Here is a 14,736-nt window from a genome sequence, read left to right on the forward strand (position 1 = left end):
TCCTACTGAGCAAGAAGGGTATTACCATACACAGAAATAAAATACAAGGTAGGAAGTAAAAGGGACAGTAAAAGGGAAGTAAAAGATTTAGACAAAAATGTTTTAGAAACATCTGAGGGAGAGAGCAAAAGAAAAAGCAGGAAAGTAGCAATCCTACTCCCTCTAAATAAAGTTCAAACTCTTCTGGCAGTCATTTAAGGTACTCTACACAAAGTGGTGACACGCATCTTTTGCAGACCTTTATCTCACTGGCTCCTCACTGGAGCAAAAGATTCTTTGTTGTTGTTTCTTCATAACCTGCCAGGTTAAGAATGCCAGGACCTTCTATCTTCCACTATCTCCCAAAGTTTGTCCAAGCTCATGTTCACTGTTCCTATGACACTATCTATCCATCTCACTTTCTGCCATATGCTTCTCCTGTTGTCTTCAATCTTTCCCAACATCAGGGTCTTTTCCAATGAGTCGTGTCTTCTTATCATGTGGCCAAAGTAGTTAAGCTTCAGTTTCAGTATCTGTCCGTCTAGTAGTCCAAATTAATTTTTTTTTTAAGTATTGACTAATTTGATCTCCTTGCTGTCCAAGGTACTCTCAAAAGTCTTCTCTAACATCACAATTTTCTTTAGCACAATTCAAAAACACTGATGTTGCAGTGCTCAGCTTTCCTTATAGTCCAACTCTCACAGCCAGACATACATTACTACTAAAAAAGCCATAGCTTTCAATATATGGACCTTTATTGGCAAGGCTATGTCTCTGCTTTTTAGGATGCTGTCCAGATTTGCCATGGCTTTCCTTCCAAGGAGCATGTATTGTTTAATTTCAGGGATGCAGTCGCCTCCTACATTGATGAGAGTCCAAGAATATAAATCTGACACTGCTTCTATTTCTTCTCCCTTTATCTGCCAAGAAGTGATGAAACTTGTTGCCATAATCTAGGATTTTTTTTAAGTTAAACTTCAAGTCAGTTTTTACACTCTCCTCTTTCACCTTCATCAAGAGGCTTAATTTTTCTTTCAGTTTCTGCCATCAGTGATATTGTCTACATAGCTGAGATTATTGATATTTCTCCTTACAACCTTAATTCCAGCTTTTGATTCATCCAGCCTAGCATTTCACAGCATATACTCTGCATATAAATTAAAAAAATAAGGTGACAATATACAGCCTTGTCATATTCCTTTCCCAATCTTAAATCAATTGATTGTTCCATGTTTGGTTCTAAATGTTGCTTCTTGACCTGCATATAAGGTTCCTCAGGAGACAAATAAGATGATCTGGTATTCCTATCTCTTTGAGGACTTACTACATTTTGTTGTGATCCACACAGTCCAAGGCTTTAGTGTAGTCAATGAAGCAGAAGTAGATGTTTTTTTCTGGAACTCCCTTGCTTTCTCCATAATCCAGTTAATGTTGGCAATTCGGTCTCTAGTTCCTCTGCTTCTCTGAAAACCAGCCTGCTCCTGTGGAATTCTTGGTTCCCATACTTCTGAAGAACAGTTTACAGAATCTTAAGCATAACCCTGCTGGTCTGAGAAATGCACTCAGTTGTTTGGTAATTTGAACATTTCTTGGCTTCTAGGAATGGGACAAAAGCTGATCTTTTACAATCCTGTGGCTACTGCTGAGTTTTCTAAATTCACTGGCATATTGAGTGCTGTACTTTAACAGCATCATCTTTTAGAATTTTAAATAGCTCAGCTGGAATTCGATCATCTCCACTAGCCTTGTTGTTATCAATGCTCACTTGACTTCATTCTCCAGAATTTATAGTTCTAGATCAATAATCACATCATTACGGTTAACAGTGTTAAGTTCTTTCTTGTATAGTTCTTCTGCATATTCCTGCTACCTCTTCTGTTAAGGAATCATTCTAGCCCCCTCTAATCAATCCACTCTCCCCCTCCCCAGGCAGCTCATTTCTCCCTAAGCTTTCCACAGCACTCCCTTCCCCCATCCTCTCTGCTGAACATCTCAACTCATACTTCACAAAAAAGTTGAGGTAATTCATGAGAGCTCAAACTTCTCCTGCTTCATCTCGAATTATTCAGAAATCTTCCCTTCCTATCTCTCATTTCGCTGAGGTATGAGAGAAAGAAGTGGCCCTTCTCTTTGCCAATACCAACCCTTTTACATGCACATCTGATTCCATTTTCCACAGATTAGCCCTACTCTTTCATCTTCAATCTCTCCATAGGGCTCTGTCCCTTTGCCTACCGACAAACCTCATCCCTGAAAAACCAACAAATGCCCCTTGCATCATATCTCTCTGAAAAAGGTCAGATATCTAATATATAAAGAATCAATACAAATATATAAAACCAAAATCATTCCCCAATGGATAAATGGACAACGGATACTAACAAACGGTTCTTCAACACTCAGCAAGTGCTTGGCATATAACAGGTGTTTTACAAATGTTTACTGACTTATTCAAAAGATTGCATCAGCAACTGTATGAAAGACTGTTCCAAATCCCTAATGATAACTCACACCCAACAAACTGGAAAAAAATTTTAAAAGACTGGAAAAGAAAATGTTAGAGAGATTGTGGAAAGATGGGCACACTAATACACTGTTTGTGGAACTGTGAATTGATTCAGCCAAGTTACTCATCTATAAAAAAGACAACTTCTCTTCTTTGTATAATAAATATACTTAAAGCTAAAAATACTATTTTCTGATTAGACTGTGCTGTCCTACCTAGCATTTCTACAAATTTTAGATTAAGTTCTGGAAAACAATTTGGAATTATGCTAAGAAAATGATTAAAATGCCCATACTTTTTAATCTGATTTAGAGATCACCTAAGTAGGCACTGAGAGGAGCTGCAGATGCCCCACTGGGAACCCAACTGTAACTGGCCAGTTGGGCAATACAGTTCCCTCTCTCCTTCCTCCTTCTTTCTTCTTTCCCTTCCCTTCCCTTTGTCCACATAGGGTATCATACCTTTACCCTAAGGTGCTCTGCCCAAAGGAATGTAAATTTTGATCACTGAAACCTCAAAATATCTTGGGGTTTACCAGCTAGATTTCTTTCTTAAGGACCATACCTTAAACCCAATTCACTCTGGCTCTTAAAGATTGGCTAATAACAGGTCCCAAGCCAAGCCCCACTTGGTCATTATTTGGACCTTGATTGGCTCAGAATGAATGTAAATGGCAATTGTTTCTATTTTGGTCAGAAACTCTGAAAATCTTCCCCTTCCAGATTGATTTTTTTTTTTGGACTAGGTAAAAGAGGCCATTCTCTGCTTCATTTCTTACCTAGCCTTAATCATTGAATGGGTGTTGCCTCAAATTGAGACCTATTAAAGATCTTAGCTTAAAAAGGTCAAGGTCTCCCACTGAATCCAGGGCCATCTCCAGTCATCCTGATCTCTATCTTTTTTTTTTTCAAAGCAATTGGGTTTAAGTAAGTTGCTCAAGGTTACACAGCCAGTTATTTTGTGTGGGTGTTAAGTATCTGAGGCTGGAACTGATCCCAGGTCTCCCGACTGCGGGGCCAGCGCTCTTACTGCGTTACCTGGCTGCCCCCCTGATCTGTATCTTGCCACTGGCTCTGGAGGAGAAAGTGAGGCTGGTGACTTTGCATAGACCTCCCTCACTTAAATCCAATTTACTTGCATGTTTTGGCATGTTTGTTCTAAATGTTGGTGCTCTTAGAGGATGAAGGGCAAACAACAATAGCCAATGATAAGAAGAAAGATCTTAAGAGTCACCAAAATATTTAGAGTAACCCTTTTCATGGTGACAAAGAACCGGAAACAAGCCCATCAACTGGGGAACATTTAAATTGTGGTACACGAATGTAATGTGGTTAAAAAAAATAAATCTGACAAATACAGAGAGGCCTGGGAAGACTTACATGGACTGAGGCAAAGTAAAGTAAGCAGAACCAGGAAAGCTACATACACAATGACTACAACCAAAACAGAAAGAATATCAAAAATGAAATTGAATTATGTAAAATTATAGCAACTAAACTTGGCCTCGGAGAACAGATATGAGAAGACACGACCTCCTCTCCTCCCTTTTTCTCATAGGTAAAGGACTACATGAATGGAACACTAGATCTGTCAGCCTCAGCTGATATATTAGTTAGCTTTGCTCAATGTTTTCTTCTTTTCAGTCTTTCTTATAAGGCATGGCTTATCTGGTAGGAGAGCAATATACTGGGAAATGTAGGAGAAATAAAAAAGAGACAGCAATAAAAATCTTTAAGGCAGGAAAATGTACAATAAAAATTTTTACCCAAGATGATAAAAATAAAACATTTTAGCACTTTAAAAGGGTACTGGTGGAAACTTATTATGGCTCCTAATCCTAAATTTTTGTAGGGCATGGAAACAGAGCACAAGCCTTGGCAGGTTCCACTAAGATGGAAATATTTCAAACATAGCCAGTGGCAGACTATATACACTTATCACCCAATGTCAGTCTAGCTAAGTCTGGTGAGGCTCAATACCAAAATGGATTTTTTTTTTGATCAATGAAATTCATGAAATCCTCTAATACCTTAATTTACCCTGTATATTCATAGTTTTTTGAATGTTGTCTCCACCTTTAGAATGTAACTCCTCAAGGGCAGGCTGGTTTTGCCCTTTTTGGTATCTATCCCCTGTGCTTAGCACAGTGCCTGGCAAGTAAGTGTTCAATAAATGTTTACTGACTTAAAAATGAGTGGAAAGGTGACAAGCTATGTTGGAAAAGGAAAAACCCATATCAATGAAATCAATCTTTTGAAGTAAACAGAATTTAAAAAAGGAAATTTCATTTATCTGGAAACTTCACTTATTAGGTACCTTTATATTACCACGCTTTAATAATGATGGATAAATGAGCAATAAATAGATACATCTATATACAAATTCATGCACAACCTACAATATGAATTTGTAAAATATCTAGGAATTAAATTTGAACCCTGGCTCTAATTACTACCTATTTACTACAAGTCACTTAACTTCTCTGGGTCTGTTTTCTCACCTGTAAAATGAGTGGGCTAAATAATCTCTGAGGCTTCTTCCAGCTTTAAATTCTGTGATCATCAGGTTCAGGATTCTACAGAAATGTAAGAAGATTCTGTTCTAACTTAAATTGCTGTTGGGAACAAAAGGCTAGTAACATGATACAATACCACTGCTGACTCAGGTGTGTACTATAGAAAGAGAAGTCATGACCCATTTACAATTTGGGGGGGGCTTTTTGGAGGGCATTTGTGGGCAAGTGACTTGCCCAAGGTCACACAGCTAGTAAGTGTTAAGTGTCTAAATCTGGATTTGAACTCAGGTCCTCCTGACTCCAGGGCAGGTGCTCTGTTCACTGCTCCACCTAGCCACCGCCATTTACAACTTTTTAAATTCTGCTTTACTCAAGAGCTAGCTAAAAAGCAGAAAAAGTGACTGTTGCCAATAGTAGGGGAAGAGAAAGTCTTCTAACAGGGTCTAGAGTGAACAAAAAAAAAAAAAAAAGAGGAAATGATCTTCCAGTTCTGTCAAGGAAAGAGAAACATAAAGATCCTTATGGGAGAAGATTTTTCCTGGAGAATCCAAGAACTAAAAGAATGTTAAATAATTTTTTTAATATTAAATAATTTCAATAAAGATGGCCAACACCTACAGGCTCAGCTCATTCAGGCTCAAAACCTTGGAGGCTTCTGTTCCTCATTCCCCCCATCCAATTAGGTGCCAAATCCTAACAGTGGCAATCCTCTCCACTACTCACCAACATCATTCCAGTCCTGATCTCTTCTCCCCTTAGATTATGACAGCCTTCTATCATTTCCCTTCTCCATCTAGAATGCATCCATTCTATACACAGGTGCCAAAGTAGTACTCTCCTAATTCCACAAATCTGATCTGACCATCTTCACTGACCAAAAACCCGAAGTGATTCCTACTGTCTTTACTCTGGCAATCAAGGCTCTTTGCAGTCCACATCCTACTTTTCCAGCTCTATTTCAAATTACTCCCATTTATATACTCTCTGTTCTAACCAAATTAAACAAAAGCCATTCCCCTTTCATTATATTGTCTCCAGCCATTATGTATTTGCTCATGACATCCCTATGTCTGAAATGGAATCCCTCCACATTGCCACCTGTCAAGATCCTTACCGTCTTTAAGTCACAACTTAGAGGTCATCTCTTTGACAAAACCTTCTCTGGGAACTCCTCGAAGTTTTTCTTCCCACCCTCAGGTTCCTTAAGTTTCTCTACCTGAATCCTTCTATGCATCTTGTTTTAATTGTTTTCTTCTTCCAACTAATTTAATATATTTATTAAATTTCCAACTTCCTGGAGGACAGAAGCTGTATCATTTGACAAGTATCATCAGTGCTTAATAAACACTCCTTGAATCAAAAAACAGGTTTTGGCACAGATATATCCTGTTCACAAACATAGCTAAGCTACTGCTATTAAGGGGTACAAATACTAATGTAGCACCTTACCACCTAATGTGGTAAGAATCCTGAACTTAAAAGTTGGATGTCTCTGGGTCCTACCTTAGCTCTGCCTCTAACACAAGCTACATGACAGTAGGCTAAGGCCCAGCTTCCTCCCTGGTGAAATGAAGATAATACTTGTACCACTGAGATTAACAAGGTGATGCTAAGGTGTGCACGTATGTAAAAGACTACATTGAATAACTAATAATGAAAGACTGGAAATAGAAGTAAAAAGAAAAAAAAACTTATGAAAGTGTTTCTTATGCTTCCAATGTTTATTTGGGTAGGTGTTCCACAATGTAAAATACCAGAAAACTTTAAGAAAAGAAGGAAACCCTTTTGGTGAGTTTACTGAGTGAACTCATCTCCTATGGAAGTGAAAGTAATATTCATGGGAGGAAGGGAGGGGGCAAGGGAGGAAACCAACCCCAAGACTATGTAATTTCATCTTCCGTTCATCACCAGATCGTCTGAGTACTACATGCCCCTAATAGATTACATTTGTCATTTTGGCTGAAGATTTTACAAAATTACAAACCTTCAAAGCTAATGGAAAGATATCAAGGTGGCTAGGGAATGGAGCCAGTCAGAGAGCTACAACAAAGGGTCTTATATTGGAAGGGAAAGGGCAGTGGGCAGGAGCAAGTTATTTAAACATTGTTTAAAAAATATTTTGATGAGTGTATTTCAGCATGGTGGTTCTTTTGTAAAATGTTATTCTGAGAAGGGGCCCATGCCTTCACCAGATTGCCAAAGCAAGCTATGACACAAAAATAAGAACGCCTAAGCTAGAGCAAGAAAGAGGAGATAGAGTTCAAGGGTTAGATTGGCATCTGTGAAGGCTTCTAGTTCACTGGATGGATCCGTTATGAAAAGATAACAGACAAGAATCATCACATGGAACAAAAAGGCACGAATGATTTGCAATCTGCAAAGAAACATGAGTGCCTACATTGGTTGAACCACAAATCCACAAATGCCATTGATAAGCAGGAACAATGAGATTTCAAAGGAGTTGTATAAAATGTCTTCCTAAAAGGAGAACTTCAGCACTTTAAAACATCTAGACCACTAAGCATACACCTCCTAATCTCACTAACATGAATATGTTCATTCCAGAAGTCATTTTTTTAAAAAAAAGAATTAATGTTAGTTCCTAGAAAGGCAGTTTATAGAGCTGGAAAGGACCTTAGAGAGGTCATATAGTTCAACTCCCTTTATTTTACAGATAAGGAAACTTGAGACCCAAAGAGAGAAATTGATATAGAAGGATATACTGTAAATTAGTGACAGAAGTGGCATCTGAACCACATTCTCCTCACTTATAGTCCAAAGCCCTTTTCCATTCCTCTCGGGTTGCCTCTCCCTGTGAGACCTAAAGTGTAACTTTTTGGACAATGCTAATTTAAAAAAAAGTAGGGGTAGAGGCAGAGTATTTTCAAGGAAAGTCATCAAGATAAATATTATTTTATGTAACATGCTATCTAAACTTTGACTCTTCCTCAGCATTAAGTCAATGCTCTGCAACATAGCGGATGCTTTTTAAAATATCTACTGGCAAATTTTAAATAGCTTCAGCAGTTCCCAGAAAGGATTTAAAGCAGCTGCAATCAAAAAGGAGAGCTTAGTGTAGACAATTCTACCAGAAGCATGCACTAAAAACCAAAAAGTTCTTTAGAGTCTATGAACCTTTTTGTTTCTCCTAAATCCTTCAACTCAAGAACATGAAATTTAAGGCTAAGGTAAAATTTATCAGAAAAACTTTTGTTCCTGGAATCCTAGAGAAGGAAGGGCTTGTAGAGATTCTCTCAATTTTAGCCGTCTGAACTTACAAATGAACAAACCAAAGTGTCACTCAAAGTCACACAGCTAGGACAGAACCTGGACTACATTTCAGGTCTCCAGAAAGGAGAAAACTTCAAAGAGAATTAGCTCAAGGATTATTACCCTCCATTTTCCTAGTGAGGAAAATGAAGTTCACATTCAGACAGCTGGAAAAGGCCAAGTCAGTACTCAACCTCAAAAGCTCTAGCTCCTATAAGCTCTCCACATCACACAATACACAGACTACAAAGAGGCAGGAGAGAGCAAAGTAGGTTAGAGAGCTATAAGGATCACCTGGTTTTGGCTTGGGGTGAAGAGCTATATTTAGAGTCAAAAGACCTGAATTCAAATCCTACTGCTCAGGAGCTTTATTGCCTGAGTGGTCTCAATTTCATCATCTGAAAAATGAGAGGGTTGGACCAGATCCTGAAAGTTCTAAATCTACAATACTCCACGATCTCTAAGAGCCTCTGCAACTTTAAAGTTCTGTTACAACTCCATGAGAACACAACTTCATCCATTATTTTAAAAACTACCACAGCTAGGAATTACTCTGGGATACAACTGATGGCCTCAGGAAGCAGGGTCAAGCACTCTCCTTTCAATGACTCTCTAACAGGTTCTGGACACTGAGCATGAATATTATTACCCAGTGAAGTCTTGGTGGTTCTCACTGTCCCACACCTTTGAGTAGATCAGAAAGGAAGGCAGCTTGAGGAGATCAGAAAGGAAGGCAACCCTTTAAATCATACATTGTTGTTATAATTTAAATTTTTCCCTTCCTGATATTGCCAGTACCTTGAGAGAGGAAATGTTATTTTCTTTTTATTTTCACAACATTATGTAGTAGAAGGAGTAGTGGATTTATAATCACAGGACATGTATTATCCTGACTGAAAATTACTAGCAGCACGGCCTTCAGCAAGTGCCATCACCCTCTCTGGGCTTCAATGTCTGTGACACTGTGACACTGAATCTGTGAAATGAGGGGAACGGAACTGATAATCTCTATGATCCTATGATTTGGCCATAGGTGGAGCCCAATGAAGACTTGCTAAATCGATGGAATATGTGTTCCTGGGGCAGCTAGGTGGTGCACTGAAGGGCTCCCTAGCCCGGGAATCAGGAAGACCTGAGTTCAAATCAAAGTCACTTAACCCTGACTACCTTTAAAAAAAAGGAATAAATATTTTCTAGCAGAAATAAATCCAAGTCTCTTTTATGCCTGTCTCTTAGCAGGTCAAAAAAGTTCAAAAAGGCAGCAAAACCTGTTGACTATAAAGACTTCCACAGCACTTAGACCTTTCCTGATTTCTGCCTCACCTATCATTGACAACCAATCCCCAGTCATCAGTCCTAACTCCCTCTCCCACAGCTCCCCTAAATTAACAAGGGGGTCTGCTGGGTAGGCAGTGTGGTAGCGGTGTTAGAAATGGCGCTGGACTTGGAGCTAGCGCAGCCTTTGAGGTCTGGCTCTGCCACTTACCGGCCAAAGGACCCCTGGTGACACACTTCATGTCTCTGAGTCTCCGTGTCCTCACGTGCGAGGGCAGGGGAGGGTCAGCCTCTCCTACCTCACAGGGGTGCTATGCGCACCCAATGAGATAACGCACCCCCGTACCCAGCTTTCAAAGCATGGCACAAGCATGCCGGATCGCTAAATCCAGCTCACACTATCACTAGGACCATCATCTCAGAAAGGGCTTTTTATTTTTTTTAACGCGAATTAGAGCCTAAGGAGAACTCAGAATCCTAAGACTTAGGTTTAAGCGCTAGGGGTCTAACAGTTAATAGCCGCATGACCTTGTGCGAGTCCCTGCCTCTCCCAGTGTCTCAGTTTCCTCAACTAACGGTAAGAAGGGCAATTCTGGCCCTACTCGTACCTCACAGGAGAGGGCTGAGTGCAATGGCAAGACCTTTGGACTGGGTCCGAGGCCCCGGGTTCGATTGCGGGCTCGGCGGCTCCTTCCTCCCTGACGGGGGGAAGACCCCGGACAAGTCCCTTAGCTTGTCGGGCCTCAGTCTCCTCCGCTGTAAAAGAAGGGGGATGGCCTGGGGATCCCTTCCACTGTCTGGGAAAGAAATTCACGAGCTCTCGGGAAAGGGGGGAAAAGAGCCCTTAAGGGTTCAGTCCTCTGGCTCCCCCCTGACCCGCCGCTCCGGGAGTGCGGCCCTTCGCCCTCCTGCAGAGGCCACGGCTTCTCCACTGCCTTCCGCCGGAGGAGTCGAAGCCTGGGCCGGGGCCTCCCTCCTGCCGGCCGGCCGCCTGCTCGCTCGCCTCGGAGAGCCGGCCAGAGTGGACGCGCGGGGGAGCGCGGGCAGAGGCGCACAGCTCCGGGACCCTCCGCTGAGGAGGAGAGCGTCCCTGCTCTCACCTCCTCGGCGGCCGCCGGGGCTTCAGCCGCCACTCACCTTTACAAGCTGCCGAGCCCCCGACTCCGCTCTGCCGCCTGCTACGCCTGCGCCGACGCCTGCGCACCTCGCCGGCCGTCCCGCCTCTTCCCCTCTGCCATGGCGATGGCGCGGAGGCAGTGTCCGGCTCCACCCCCTCGCGGTTCTCGCCTGCCTAGGCCGAAAGACCTGCGGCGCAGGCGCGGATGATGACGGGCCTAGATAAGGCGGAGAGATGGCCCGAGCTGTAGTAGTTTAGGCTGCACTACTATTCACCGACCGGAAGTGGACAGCCTGCCGCTGGAGTCTCGCTTTCATGCTTGGCGTTTTATTGGCTATAGAGAGGAGGACCGCAGTGTTGCATTGTGGGACGGAGGGTGACTCCACCCTCTCCTCCCCACCTCCCCCGCCCGGGTTTTTTTTCCCCAAAGAATGATCTCATTCTCTCTGTTATTCTGTGACGAATTCGGTCACGTGCATCTCCCTTGGGCCCTGGGCTAAGGGCGGTCTGTGCTTGCCACTTTCTTTAACTATAACTTTGGGCAACTCAGCTTCCGATCTAAATTCAGTTCGACTCAAAGAGCATTTTATTAAGCGCTTTCTGTGTATGAGGCACTCAGCGACCGAGGTACTGGATACAGTGACACACACCGTCCCTGCCCCTCGGGAACTTATGGTCTTCAGCCTCTGAACCTCGTTTTCCTCATTTGCAAAATGTATACTCGAAAAATAACTGACATTTGTATAATGTGTAATTATGTAATAGACATATTTTATGTTCATATATACTATATAATTTATATAAGTATATAATTTATATGACATAAATGCCTATTTGACTTAAATTTAATTGTATTTATTATATAATTAATATATTTGTGTATTGTATATTAACATATTTATATAATAAAACTTTGAAGTTTGCAAAGCACATACGAAATTAGCCCTTTTGAGTCTCATAACATATTAGTCACATTTTACTAATGAGAAAACTGGGTGTCCAAAAGGCTAAGTGATTTACTCAATCACGCAGACAAGATAGGGTTCTTTAAGTTCTTCCTATGTGCACCAAAGTCCCAAAGTCCGCTAAGCGCTGGGGAAACAAAAGGCAAATAAGAGGAAACTTACCCTCAAAGAGCTTACATTCTAACAGTGAAAGATTGGTTGGTTGTCCTTCATTCTCGGTTAGGATCAAAATGACATCACTATGCTAGAGCCAAATTTCAGTGTGTCCCACTGTGATTGATCAGACCAATAGGAGCTTGGAATGCTCTACCACAGGTCAGGCACAAATAGTCTATATGTGAACATTTGGTGTGGATACTCTAAACTTGCACATCCTGCATTTCCTTTGAGCTGCTTCAATTCTGCTTTGCTCCTAGAGCATCTTCTCTGATGTGGGCACACCATGCTGAGCAGTCTGTGCCAGTGTCTCCCATGTCACACAGTCAATTCCAAAGTTCTTATGAGAGACCTTGATAGTGTCCTTGTATTGCTTCCTTTGTGTGAGATCTCCATAAAAGTCTTTTCAGCAAGCATACAGTTTCCATTTGAACAACATGGCCATCCCATTGGAGTTGGGCTTTCTGAAGCACAGTTTGAATGTTTGGCAGTTTAGTTCAAGTAAGGACCTCAGTGTCTGGTACCTTATCCTTCCAGGTAATCTTCAGAATCTTCCTAAGACAATTCAAATGGAAGAGATTCAATTTCCTGGCTGGTGGACTGTCCAAATTTCACAGGAATACTACAATGAGGTCAGCACCACGGCTCTGTAGACCTTCAGTTTGGTAGTCAGTCTAATACCTTTTCTCTCCCATACTTTCCTTCCAAGTCTCCCAAACACTGCTAGCTCTGGCAATGAGTGCGTCAATCTCATCAATGTGTATATCCCTGGAAATTACACTACCAAGGTAAGTGAACTTATCCACAGCATTCAAAAGTTCTCCATTTTCTGTAACTGGTGGTTCCACATATGGATGGTGTGGTGGTGGCTGATGGAGCACTTGTGTTTTCTTGGTGTTAATTGTTAGGCCAAAATTAGCACAAGCAGCAGAGAATTAATCCATACTTTATTGCATCTCAGCTTCAGAAGCTGCATTGAGTGCACAATCATCTGCAAACAGAAAATCATGCACCAACACTCCCTCCACTTTGGTCTTGGCTTGTAGCCTTTTCAAGTTGAAGAATTTACCATCAGTGCAGTAACTGACTTTGATGCTATGTTCATTCTCATTGAAAACATTTGACAGCATGACTGAAAACATCATACTAAACACTATGGGAGCAAGCACACAGCCTTGTTTCATTCCATTGGTGAATGGAAAGGCAGGAGAGCATTGTCCATTATCCAGAACCTGGGCAAGCATGCTGTCGTGAAAGGACATAAAGAAAGGCAGCCTACCTGACTGGATGATTGGGAAGAATTTCACAGAATTTTGAGCTGACAGGCACCACCACAGGGTCCATCTAGGCCAAGAGAATCTTCTTAAAAATGTCTTCGACAAAGTGGTCATCCACCCTTAAAGACCTTTTTAAAAATATATATAATATTTAATTTTTCCCAATTACATGCAAAAACAATTTTAGCATTCTTTTTCAAATTTTGAGTTCCAAATCATCTCCCTCTCCCATTCCCCCCTCATTGAGAAGGCAAGCAATTTGACACAGGTTATACATGTGTAGTCACACAAAACACATTTCTATGTAAGTCATGCTGTGAAAGAAAACACAGACCAAAAAACCCCAACAAGAAGAAGAAAAATAAAGCAAAAGTTTCTTCAATCTGCACTCAGGTTCCAACAGTTCTTAAAAACCTTTTTGTAAGGCTAACCTACCAGCTGCTGCTTAGATGGAAGCCCCCTCTCTTTCATTTTAGTAAAGCTGATGATTAGGAAGTTTCTCTTATTTGGAGCCTGAATCTGTATAAGGTATGATCTGTTCAGACTCCTCAACATCCTTGTCTGCCCCCTCTGGACGCTCTCTAGTTTATCAAATCTTTTGTCTAAATCTATGATTTCACAGAGCTCCTGGCGAGGAAATTCCCTGCACAGATGGAGATCCCCAACTGTTCTGCAATTTGTGAGGGAGGCTGGGGGCACTGAGAAGTTGTAACTTGCCTAGTGAAGATCACAGTATGTGTCTTAGGCAGGACTTAACCCCAGGCTTATTAATATCTTTCTTAAAATATTCTTTTCCTTTGTAAAACTCTTTGAAGTCAGGAACTGTGTTATTTCTTGTCTTTGGTAACCTTTGATAATACTGGAGACACAGAACCACCAGGCATCTAATAATGTTTGTTGGATTGTGAATTAGTAGAAAGAGCATTGATTTTAGAAAAAGGGCATGGATTTGAATCAGGACTCTAGTCCATCTGTAGGCCTCCATTCCCCCAACTATGAAGACTAGATGCTGTCTAAGGTCCTGCCCTCTGGAGATATGAAAAGTATTCAGTGCTTTCAGGCAGTATTTAAATGCACTGATAAGTCACCAGAAAAGTCAACTTGTGGCCCAGTCAATGTAAATTATGAAACAATGATATTACTTCATTACAGAGGAATGATATTACTTCACATTTGTATTGAGCTTTGTGATTTGCAAAATGCTTTCTTCACAATGGTCTTGTGAGGTAGGTAGTAAGTGGTAGAAGTAGGTAGTAGGACCTGACCAAACTCAGAGGGTTACTAGGACTTCTAAAAGTAGATCTCTTCAAAGCTTTTTCCTTAGATCAAAAATAAATACTAAGATAAGTGGACTTGTCAAAAATTCCCCTTTTTCTGAGGAAAAAGTGAAAACCAACCCAAGACTACCAAGGGGTAGGCCAACTATGATTTTATTGCAATTTCATGATGTAATTGTGGTGGAGTTGTCTCAAAGAATTCAGTCAGACCACCTCTAATCCAAGTATAGGCATTGATTGATTGATGCCCCTCATGAAGTGGGCTAGGTACCAAGAGGAACCAGCAACTTCAGAGAAAGCAAGATAGTATAGGGTAAAGATGCAATAACATAACTGAAATTATGAATATTAAAAAGGAAGGAGGAGGGGTTTGTTAAGTTATTAGGTGATATGGGGAGG

The 14,736-nt window shown here is 41.1% G+C and overlaps 1 protein-coding gene across 7 annotated transcripts in view; it reads right to left on the bottom strand.

Moving 5' to 3' along the window:
• The window catches only part of SGTA (small glutamine rich tetratricopeptide repeat co-chaperone alpha), a 110,154-nt gene that overhangs the window by 34,329 nt on the left and 61,089 nt on the right, over nucleotides 1–14,736 (bottom strand). The window contains exons 1-2 of one of the 7 annotated variants that reach the window (XM_069101978.1): nucleotides 13,496–13,632; nucleotides 13,063–13,188 (exon numbers count right to left, since the gene is read on the bottom strand). The gene's annotated coding sequence lies outside the window, so the exon portion shown is untranslated. Of the gene's footprint in view, nucleotides 1–4,985; nucleotides 5,061–10,153; nucleotides 10,479–10,682; nucleotides 10,990–13,062; nucleotides 13,189–13,495; nucleotides 13,633–14,736 lie in introns of those variants that run through there. The other 6 variants (XM_069101974.1, XM_069101977.1, XM_069101976.1 and 3 more) reach the window with 6 other exon arrangements.

Source organism: Petaurus breviceps, unplaced genomic scaffold (genome assembly GCF_028583685.1).
Source record: "Petaurus breviceps papuanus isolate PSGF00001 unplaced genomic scaffold, PetGlider_PUasm1.0 523, whole genome shotgun sequence".
NCBI lineage: Eukaryota > Metazoa > Chordata > Mammalia > Diprotodontia > Petauridae > Petaurus > Petaurus breviceps.